Source organism: Glycine soja, chromosome 2, assembly GCF_004193775.1.
Source record: "Glycine soja cultivar W05 chromosome 2, ASM419377v2, whole genome shotgun sequence".
NCBI lineage: Eukaryota > Viridiplantae > Streptophyta > Magnoliopsida > Fabales > Fabaceae > Glycine > Glycine soja.
Genome location: NC_041003.1, coordinates 38,210,265 through 38,220,617, shown reverse-complemented (window position 1 = coordinate 38,220,617; position 10,353 = coordinate 38,210,265).

Sequence of the window (10,353 nt, the reverse complement as noted above, 5' to 3'; positions counted from 1 at the left end):
AAGGGCATTCCTGGTCTTAGAATCTCCAAGGTAAAACCTGTCAAGCAATTTGTGTATATATTTCTCCTGAGACAGCTTCAAGATTCCTTCTGATCTATTTCTAAGAATTCTCATACCAAGGATTTGTTTAGCTGGACCAAGATCCTTCATTTCAAAGTTTTCTGCCAACTTCTGCTTCAACTTGTTAATTTTTGCCATACTAGATCCTGCAATCAACATGTCATTAACATACACGACAAGAATAACATAACTATTAGTATATTTCTTAACATAGCAGCAATGGTCCATGTCACATCTTTTGAATCCTGAGTTGCTCATAAACTCATTAAACTTCTTGTACCACTGCCTCGGTGCTTGTTTCAAGTCATATAAACTTTTGTGAAGCTTGCATACAAGATTCTCCTTGCCTGGCACTTCAAAACCTTCTGGTTAGGTCATATAGATGTCTTCCTCTAAATCCCCATGCAAGAATGCAGTTTTAACATCTAACTGCTCCAAGTGAAGATTCTATGCAGCTACTATGCTCAAAATAACTCTGATGGTAGTCATCTTTACAACTGGAGAGAAGATCTCTGTGAAATCAATTCCTTGTTTCTGCTGAAACCCTTTCACCACAAGTCTCGCCTTGTATCTTCTTCTACCGACAGATTCTTCCTTTAGCCTATAGACCCACCTATTCTGTAACGCTTTCTTTCCTTTTGGCAATTTAGTTAAAGACCACGTCTTATTCTTCTGAAGGGATGTCATCTCATCTTTCATCGCTAACTCCCACTCAATAGTGTCATTCCCCTGTGTAGCCTCACTGAAACATTATGGCTCACCAGCATCAGTTAACAACAAATAATGCAATGAAGGGGAATACCTATCTGGTGGTACTGAAATTCTGCTAGATTTTCTTGGAGGAGTTGATGGTTCTGGTTCTGACTCAACCTCTACGCCTGTACTCTGGTTTCTGTTGGCTACATCACTTTCTGAAATTTCTTCAAGTGTTTTTTTCTCATAAATTTCTGATAGTTTACCTGCACATGTAGATTCTGCAGAAAATTTGTCCTTATAAAATAAGTTCTCATTAAAAGTAACATTTCTGCTTCTGATAACTTTCTTGGTTTGGTCATCCCAAAACTTGTAGCCATACATGTCAGATCCATAACCAATAAAATAACACTTCCTCGCCTTCGGATCCAATTTATCTCTACTATTAGAGTCTGTCAGTATATATGAAACACAACCAAAAATTTTCAAATGTGAAAGTTTTATCTCCTTTCCAGACCATACTTCTTCGGGCAACTGATAATTCAAAGGAACTGATGGTCCTCTATTGATGAGATATGCTGCTGTGTTTATTGCTTCTGCCCAGAATGCTTTAGGCAAGCTAGATTGGATCCGCATACACCTTGCTCTCTCGTTCAAGGTTCTATTCATCCTTTCTGCAACACCGTTTTGCTCAGGTGTTCCTGGTATTGTCTTGATCATTCTGATCCTATGTTCTGAACAGAAGTCTTTAAACTCCTGACTATCATACTCCCTGCCATTATCAGATTTCAGACTTTTAACCTTTAAACCTATCTGATTTTCAACTTCTGTTTTCCACCTCTTAAACACAGAAAACACATCAGATTTATTTTTAAGAAAATAAACCCATACCTTTCTGGTAGAGTCGTCGATAAGGGTGACATAATAGCATGAGTTTCCAATAGATTTCACTGGGGCTGGCCCCCAAACATCTGTGTGCACCAATTCTAGCTTTTCAGCTTTAAGAGACTTCCCTGCCCTTGAGAAACTGACCTTTTTTTGCTTTCCAAGGATACAATGTTCACAAGCACCAACATCAACATGCTTGAGGCTTGATAGCTTACCCTTTGCCGCCATAAGCTTTATTCCTTTTTCACTCATGTGTCCAAGTCTTTGATGCCACATGGTTGAATTATTGACAGTCTCAGCAACTGCTACCATATCCTTATCTGCAATCATGTGAAGAGATCCTCGCTTCTTTCCACGAGCCATAATGAGATTGCCTTTTTTTACCTTCCAAGCTCCATCTCCAAAAGTGGTGTGATGTCCCTCATCATCCAATTGCCCTATAGATATTAAATTTCTCTTTAAGGCAGGAATATGTCTGACATTGTGCAATGTCCATAGGGATCCACTGGAGGTCTTGATGTTGATATCACCTCTTCCGACAATGTCAAGAGATTTTCCATCTGCAAGGTAAACTTTTCCAAATATTTCAGAAACATAGTTAGACAATAAATCTTTAGAGGGAGTAGTGTGGAACGACGCACCTGAGTCCATGATCCATGAATCAACAGGACTATCCAAACTGCAAATTAATGCATCATCAAGTTCATCAGTTGTTGCATTTGCGGATTCATCATCATCGCGCTTCTTGTTTTTGTGCGACTTGTTCTTCTTTGGTGCCTTGCACTGATTGCTAAAGTGACCTCTCTTGTCACAATTCCAGCAAGTAACGTCACTTTGAAATTTTCTCTGACCTTTCCCTCTTGACTTTGATCTGCCTCGACCATTCTGACCTTTCTGGGTAGTCCTTCCCCTGCCTTCAGTATTCAATGTTGAATTGGAAACATGACTGGAAGATTCTCCTGAATCTCTCTTGCGAACATCTTCGCTTAAGATCAAGTCACGAATGTCACTAAGCTTTAATGTGTTCTCCCTTGTAGAACTACTAACTGCAGTAACAGTTGCAGCCCAACTATTCGGTAGTGATGACAATAGAATCAATGCCTTCACCTCATCCTCAAATTTAATCTGCACTGATTCCAACTGGGCAAGAATAGTATTAAATTCATTAATATGATCAGTTACAGAGATACCTTCTCCCATCTTGAGGTTGAACAACCGGCGCATCAAGTATACTTTGTTGGCTGCCGATGACTTCTCGTACATATCTGATAACGCCTTCATTAAGCCTGCAGTAGTCTTCTCGTTCACGATGTTGAACGCGACGTTCTTGGCTAATGTTAATCAGATCACGCCAAGAGCCTGTCGATCTAGCAAGTTCCATTCTTCTTGCTTCATGTCTTCTGGCTTAACCCCTGATAAGGGCTGATACAACTTCTTCTGATATAGATAATCCTCTATCTACATCTTCCAAAAGCTGAAATCTCTGCCATCGAACTTCTCGATCTTTACCTTCCCCTCTTCTAATGCCATTGCTCCCACTGCCTCCTCTAAACTGAGAAGACTCCCACTAATTCCTTTAAACTAAGGAAATCTCGTGGAGTAACCAAAAGCTTTGATACCAGTTGTTAGTATAGAGCAATAAAAGAAGAGAAAGAAATAAAGGGAAGAAAGAAAAAGACACAAAGTTTAACATGGTTCAGCACACAATGTATGTGCCTACGTCCACGGCTACACTAGGAGAAATTTTTATTACTTACGCATAAAAGCTTACAAGGTGTCTCTATATATAACACTAATGAGACACAAGTTTTTACAAACCAAGCGATGTGGGACTAAGACCACACAAGTTTTACAGACCAAGCGATGTGGGACAAAGGAACTAAGACCACAAACTCTAACAACACACCCCCTATAATAGCTAAGCTCACCCCTATACCAAAATACATGAAAATACAAAAAAAATCCCTACTTGCTAGAAACTATAGCTTCAGGTCATCATCGATCTCCAGCTTCTTCTGACAACCAGTGGTGGGATTCGCAATGTTGAACTGCAAAACAAGTTGTGTGTGTACATAATTAATCCCAATAGCAAGAAATCAAAGCAGAGAGCAAAACAAGTTAAATAAGACACACTAAACAACATACTTGATGAAATCCTGGAACCAATTATTTTGTAGACGAAACACAAAGTTGAGATCCAGGTCCTTGAGGGTGGTAGTTTCATCAATCTCCTTGGTCTTATCTGTTGTCTGGCCATGTGAAGATCCCTTCAAGTCAAATCGTTTATGGATTTGATATTCTGAGCAGAAAAGATTGCCCATCATAATAACTTCCTCAATACAAAGCTTCCTCAATTGTCTGCCATACAAAAACAGAATCCAGCCAATAACAAAACAGAATAAAAAAGGCAGATAAAGCTGTTATGAAACTCAAATAGACTAAACAGTAATCACCAAAATTTGCACATGTAATTATCAGTGGAATATTAGAGTAAAAAATATTCATTCACTGTAGTACCAATTGGGTCTATAGAGTAAAATAAAATCAGAAAACCAGAAGGAAAAGGCTAACCTAAAAACCATAGGGCAGTAGTCCTTCCAGCGGAACTCCACTGATTGATCCGACAGCGTAATCTTAGATCCTTCAGTCGAAAACCTTGTCCAGAACTTCTCCTTCAGATCAAAATCACTCGGTTTAAGCTCTCACGAAATGGAAGCTTCCTTCCCAACTGAGTACCTAAACACAACACAAACCAAAAATCCCTGAATCAAGAAACAGTAAAACACAATCAATGAAAACCCCTTGGTGAAAACCCCTTGTCCCTTGGGAACCCCGTTCTCCCATTGGCCCTCGTAACGGTTCCTACTAGCCAAAATGAGCGTCCCACGGCGGCAAATGACGCCACTCTTCTACTCCCCGTAGTACTCGTTCTCGTTCTTCCACACGTAGCGCCCCTCCCCCTCCTGCACGTTCCGCTTCCACGACCTCTCGTACAAGTCCCCGTTCGCATAACGCTTTTGACCTTACCCGTGCTTTTTGTCGGAGCTCCACAACCCGCGGTATGTGTCGCGGTCAGATTTGGTGAACTTTCTGAAGCCATCCATTCGACCTGATTTGAATTCGCACTCGTAGGTCGCTCTAGAAGGCCACAAGAATTTTCCTTGTAGTATCATCGATTATTGGATGTAGGACATGGTCTGGGAAATCGAGGAGGCGAAGCTCGCTGGAGACACATCACTACCGTAGGTGAGGTGGTAAGGTCGCTGGAGTGAGGCTCGTGGTCCCTGAGAGAGAAACGGCGCTGGTCTTGGAATTTAAGGTTTTAATTTGCAAAACAAATCAATACGATTTTAAAATAAAGGTATACTGATAGAGGCGGTTCGCATTCCCTCTCGCATTCTACATCTATTCTACAAGAACCGATGTCATAATACATTTTCAAAGACGGGTTTATCAAAACCGTCTTTAAAATTTTTTAATTATTTACAAAAATGTCACCACTTTACTTGCGACATCGATTTTCATATAACCGATGTAAAACTGCGTCATAAAATACCATTTTTGTGGTAATGCCTACTTTATAAGAGATTTTCAATATATTAGTTAATATTATAATTTGGGTTTTGATAACCAATACCCTTGAGACATTGGTTAAGAAATTAAAAGAGTTTTCTACCGTTCTTTTTCTTAGTACTTATTTATATATAACTTAACGTTAGAAGCTATAAGTTTTTTATGCAAATTTTGTGTCAAGTCAAAATTTAAAAAATAATAAACTTTATCTATTAAACATATTTAGCCGTCTATTGGAAACTATGCTAGTACTCATTATACTATAATCAAATATTGAACATTTCACGTTTGAACTCTTTTTTTTATTTAGGATTTAATTTAATTTATTTTATAAATAAATTTATTTATTATAATAGTCATTGATAGAAAGAATATGCTTTTTCTTTGAATTCTAGATTTCTATTAATTAGTTTTATAAATATTTTGAGAGTAAATTATACTAATTACTTCGAGAGTTTTAATTCTAGATTTCTTTTAATTAGTTTTATAAATATTTTTAGAATAAATTATACTAATCACTTTGGAGATTTTGTAAACTTCCACAAATTTTTCATTGCTTTTTAACATTTGTAGTAACCTTGGTTATAGGGAAACCCAATATAATGGTTAATAATTGAACACAAATAATTAATATGATAAAATTAAGGTTGAATTCTTTTTAACATTTTTAGTCATATTTTACTTATCTTTTGGTCGAAATCCAGATTACTGGGTCAGGAGGTTGAGACAAGAAAAAGGTGTGATGGTTAGTGAAAATGTATAAGGGATATTGATATAATATTTTTTAAACAATTAAGAGATGTTAGTATAGGAGTAAAAAAAAAGAAGGAAAACTTGTTTAATTTTACAAAACTCATTTTTAATTTTGTTAAGATTGTTTTTGCTCGGCATTATTTACGTTAAGAATAAGGTATACATTTTAACGATTATCCATTTTATACTTAAATATGTTTTCCTAAAATGGATGGATTTTATTTTATTTCTTGTAAAAGGAAGTCCTTTAATTTTTATCTCTCAAAAAATCTAAAATTGTGTTTTTAATTGGTCTTTATTATTATGTGACACTTTTTGATTTTTATCTCTCAATTTTAATTATAATAAATTACCTCTTATAATGAAGTTGAAGTATGACAACTCAAAAATTTCTTTCTCCGTTCTTTAAGAAAAAAAGAAGGCAATGATTTTGCTTTATCTCACCATACTCTTGTATCACAATCTTCAAAAATTTCACTACTAACTTGCATTATAGGTAATTTACATGTAATTTTATAACACCCTAATTTCATATTTTCACATAATCAATATTTAAACTTATCTTAGTTTGATAAACATGTTACTTCACTACTAAAAAAATGAGTTTTAACATCGTCCTATTAACATCGGTTATTTAAAAACCGATGTTGTTAAGCACTTACAACATCGGTTTTCAAATAACAGATGTTAAAACTGAATTTAGTATGATTTTAACATCGGTTATTTGAAAATCGATGTTGTAAGTGTTTAACCACATCAGTTTTCAAATAACCGATGTTAAATTAACATCAGTTATTTAAAAACTGATGTCGTTAAGCACTTACAACATTGGTTTTCAAATAACCGATGTTAAAATCATACTAAATTCAGTTTTAACATCTGTTATTTGAAAACCGATGTTGTAAGTGCTTAACGACATTAGTTTTCAAATAACTGATGTTAATATAATTTTTTTAATTGTTTACATATTTTAAAAAAAAAATCATATATTGCGTTATTAATTATATTTTAATTAAAAAAAATATAATAATTAATAAACAATAATAAATTCAAAAGGTAAACATTTAAAAATTAAACTAAATTTTTAAAATGAATTTCATAATTTTAATTTTATTATTTCATGATTATCATTTAAATATAACACATATTTATATAAATTATTTGATATTAATTAATTTGAAAAAAAATTGTTTTTAATAATAGAGTTTAACTTTTATAGAATTTTTATAGAATGTTGGTAAAAATAATTATATAGTAAAAAAATTAAAATTTATTATTAATATATTATTATTTAATTATTATATTTGAAAAAAAATGATATTTTTATTATTTTTAAACAAATTTTTCAGAACAAAAATAAAATTATTTTCATGAGACATGGAAATTATGTTTTAAGTCTTTAAATATAGAGTTAATTATAATCCACATGTAATTTATTTTTATTATATTTGTCATTTTTTTATTATTTTTAACTTCATTTGTTAATTATGTGAATTTTTTGTTAATAAAAATAATAATAAAATTATTTAGGAAAGAAGAAACAAAGAAAAAAAATTATATTTAAATAGTGATGAATATTTTTTGTCAAAAGTTATTTTAATACTCAATTAAATATTTTTTTTTTAGATTTACTTAATAAAACTTTAAATTTTAATTCACGAACTAAGTTTGAGAACATGAATAACATATTTGGTCTGGTAACCACGACACACTCAAATTTAGTATGATTATCATTTATGAAATGATTATCACCGAGTTCTTATTATAAAAAAGTCATCCTTATTAATATTTAATATTGTATTAAAACTTAAATTTAAAATCACTAGTTAAATTAAAATAATCTTATTAATTGATTTATATACTTAGTAGCAAACAAAAATTGTTACAATTTTTTTATAATATCAATTAATTGAAAAATATTTTGATATAATTTTTAATATAATTATTACAGAAATTTACGATACTATAACTTACTGTCAAAAAAGTCATAGAATGTATACATACATTATTTATTTGATTAAAACGTATTTTTCGTTCATCTAGTTTTTAAAAACTATAGTTTAGTAAAGGTATATCCTAATAAACATTAACAATTTTAGGACAAAATGAATCATAAGATAAATTCATTTTCTGTCTCGTGTGAGGATGGAAGAAAGTGACTATTATATATATATATATATATACACACACGTCAATCAATTAATGAGTTGAAAAATAATAAAGTAAAAACACAAGATAATGAATCTTAATAATTTTTAGAGTAATTTTTAAAGAATAAAACAAATTATTTAATCACATTTCTTAAAAAATTTGAATGACATAAAAAAAATCATGTATTGTATTAAGAATACAAATAATAAAATTTAATGATGATATTTTAATAATGTAAAATAATTTAATTTTATTATTTAACCATAAATTAATATTGATATGATTTCTAAAATAATTTAAAATTCATATACCATATAAAATTATGTACACAGCTTATGCATAGTAAATTTTCTAAATCATAATAGTTTTAGAAAAAGTGTATTAGATAGTACCAACACTCCAAGGTACATCCACGCATCTATATAAACTCCGAGTTCATGATTTTTGTTTTTTTTATTATTTAATTTATTGATTTATTGCTAGCTGCGTGAAGTGCACCTAACTAACGGGTTGATATGAATTTTATTAAACTTGGGGAATATACTATTGGGATTTGAAATGTTAAAAATGCTTGTTTGATATTTGAAATTAATCATAAAATTGAAATTAGATTTATTAATTTAAATTTATATAGTTGAAACTTGAAAGTCTTTAAAAATCAAAATTATAATTTAATATCACGATTTTATCAATTAATAAAAAAATATTAATTTTAATTATCTAGCTGAAAGTCTTTAAAATCAAAGTTATAATTTAATATCATGATTTATAAAATAATAAAATAATTTTTTCACGTTCTTTCTAATTCTTACTTATGTTTGTTTCAGATTATCAAGAATTGATTTTGAAGAAATATATATTACATTAAAAATTCTTGTAAACATTTTACTAATTTTTAAAAAGTTTTTAAAATTTAAAAAAGGTTATCCTATATTAGGTTCAGTTGGGTCTACGTTAAATAAGACCCGAAACCAATTATAAAAATCATGGTGTCTAATTTTTGTCAAACCAAATTCTTAAATTGGGCCTATACGTCATTTCTCCTGTAAAACCCTAAACCCTCAAATTGGTCCCACAATTACTGCAAGAGTAGTATTCACAAATTCAAATTTAATACCTCTCCTCGAAGAACTCAGGTGCGCTTCCAGGTGCGCTTCTCTTTCCCCCCCTTTTCTGTTGTCTTTTACAGTTTTTAGAATTCATTTTTATATATTACTCTGCCATTTGCATTAATTTAATTTTTGTTTGGTGTTCTCCGTAATTCATGAAAATGTCACATGTTTTCTTAATTGTGGAGCATTTTGGGGATATCCCCTCCCTGGTTGCGCTTGAGGTGATTATTAGGAGAAAAGCACGTGTGTGTTTTTCTTGCTTATTGTTTATTTTATTTTTCCAACAATTTGGGGTGTGTGAATGAAAATGCCTCTATAATAGGAGATTCAAGTTGACCAACTGTTGAAATTCTGGAGTTATATGGGAAAAGGAAAAATTGATGCCACTGACGTGTTTAGATTGTAACAATATATAGTTAAATTGATGCCAACTGTTGAAATTCTGGGGTTATATGGGAAAAGGAAAAATGTATCCACATGATTTATAACAATATATAGTTAAATTGTTTTTAAGAGTAGTAGAAATAGAAATTACGTTAATAATAATATATAGTTAAATTGTTTTTATTGGAGTTGCAATTATTTTTATAAAATATAATTGGAAAATCTACGTTAAGCCCAAGCTTAATAATATTTATAGTTAAATTACGTTAAGTTGATAAGTTGTAAAGGAAAGTCTACTTTTTTTTTTCAGGCACGTTAAGCCCAAGCTACTTAACTTTAGATAAAAAATAATAAATTATTGGAAAAAGGATGATTTTGCTGAATTGATCCTGATAGACTTTCGTTGCGTATAGAAGAAGTTTGAATTGAAAAATTCTTTCTTCAACAAAAAGTTCCCTTCCCAATTCCTCCATCTCTCTTTCACAAAAAAAGTTCTTCTCATCGCAAACTTTCGTTCCTTAGCAATTCGAAGAATGGTAGTATGATTTCTGTTCAAATACATTTTACTTGATTGATCCATTAATTTGTTTTATCTTAACTCTTCTAGTTTCTGAAGCTAAAACAAAAATTAAAGATCATTTTCAGCAATAAAAATAATTGAAACTTAATAGAATGAAAGATGAATTTTTTTATAGATAATAGCTGAAACCTTGTGCGCAGACTATGGTGGATAGGATTT